The 1,595-nt window shown below is 29.3% G+C and overlaps 1 long non-coding RNA gene across 1 annotated transcript; it reads left to right on the forward strand.

The window, feature by feature from the left end:
• Positions 1 to 7: 7 nt before the first annotated feature.
• Positions 8 to 1,428, forward strand: LOC105460648. The gene is made up of 3 exons (XR_975858.1): positions 8 to 63; positions 529 to 616; positions 1,418 to 1,428. It is a non-coding gene; the product is annotated as an uncharacterized LOC105460648 (long non-coding RNA).
• Positions 1,429 to 1,595: the final 167 nt, after the last annotated feature.

Genomic DNA, 1,595 nt, shown 5'->3' on the forward strand with positions numbered 1-1,595 from the left:
ACGTGTGCTCTTCCGATCTCTCATCTGTACGGAATTACGAGCGTAGTGAAATAAAATATAAAGGTATGAAAAAACGGCAATACAAACAATAAGTGTGATAAAATTTTTAGTAAAGGTAAATACAATTATTTTTTAAATAGTTGAAATTCTCTCTGTTTCTTTCTCCATTTTTCTCTCTCAATTTTTCAAAGAGTATTGTGTTACATAATTTGATAAAAAATTTTGGAAGCATTAAATCTCACGGGCAACTTTTTTCATTTGATTTAATGTGTGCACGCAAGAATCTGCTTAGAAACTATCTCAATCTTTTATCAGAAGTTATAACTTTTGTTATTTTATGATAAATAACTAAGGCAAATTATGCATGAACGAGATGCATTAATTTACATCAATATTAATTGATATAACATCGATATTAATGCGACGTCAATTGTTAATTAAATAAAAAAGAATAATCTATATGTGCCCACACATATAACTCTTTCATGCAGTTTGAAATTCAAGATAAATCATATGATCGCTTTTCAGATGAGGATCTTACGGAAACATTTGTTATTTTGCATCCTAATCACATTACTGAGCGGAAACGTAGCAGATAAATCTTCCTTTCACGATGGTAATTTTATTTATTTTATATTTAACATATATACATATATTAATTTATTTTCCAAAAAATATTTATTTAAAAAAGTTGAAACGTACACATAACGCTAAAACATATAACTATACATTTTTGCACTTAATAGGAACAACACGCGTCCTCTTTAATATTTGTCCGATTAAATAAATATTAATTTTAATTTGTAATTAGCTTTTTGTGGCGATTGTGACGCGAGAGCTGCGCGTCGCCATTCTGTGCTAAAGTTCCAAATTTAAATCCACCCAGAACAGTATAACTCTAAATCGGTTTTAATCAATTGATTATTTAAAAGTAATCGTCACTTCTCGGAAGGCAAAGGCAAATCACCGAGAGTAACTTTGCCCAAAAAAATCTTTTTAAATAGGCCGTTCGGAACGGTATTAAAACTGTAGATCCTATATATCTACGGATATATATAGAAGAGATCGTCTGCGTGATGACAAACGTATGGCACGCATAGAATAATTAGCTTTTATAAGATTATATGCTAAAGTTTTAATGTTAAAGTTTTATTGTTATATAATTAAAATAAAAATTACCAGTATTAGAAAATTTTACATATTTAAAATTTGTTGTAACAATTTATACAAGTATATCGTCAAAGTAATTGCATTCAGAGTACTGATTACCTTATAAAGCCAATTTTGTCAGTTTTATAAGAAATTATATAGATAATTTTGCCAGCTTCGCGACACATTTTTAAAATAATTTGTTTAAATAATTGTATATACATACACACACACAGCTTTGAGGCAATTTATGTAATGTATTCTCCAGATACGCAAAATGAAAATATCTCACAAAATGACGACACCATCGACTACAGATTGCCATCACATGTTAAACCCCTTTTGTACGAAATCAACTTGATACCTAACTTAGATAGCTTTACATTTGACGGCACCGCAAAAATTAATGCTGAGGTAGTACAAGCAACTAACAATATTACGCTACA

Source organism: Wasmannia auropunctata, unplaced genomic scaffold (genome assembly GCF_000956235.1).
Source record: "Wasmannia auropunctata unplaced genomic scaffold, wasmannia.A_1.0 LD318267.1, whole genome shotgun sequence".
Lineage (NCBI taxonomy): Eukaryota > Metazoa > Arthropoda > Insecta > Hymenoptera > Formicidae > Wasmannia > Wasmannia auropunctata.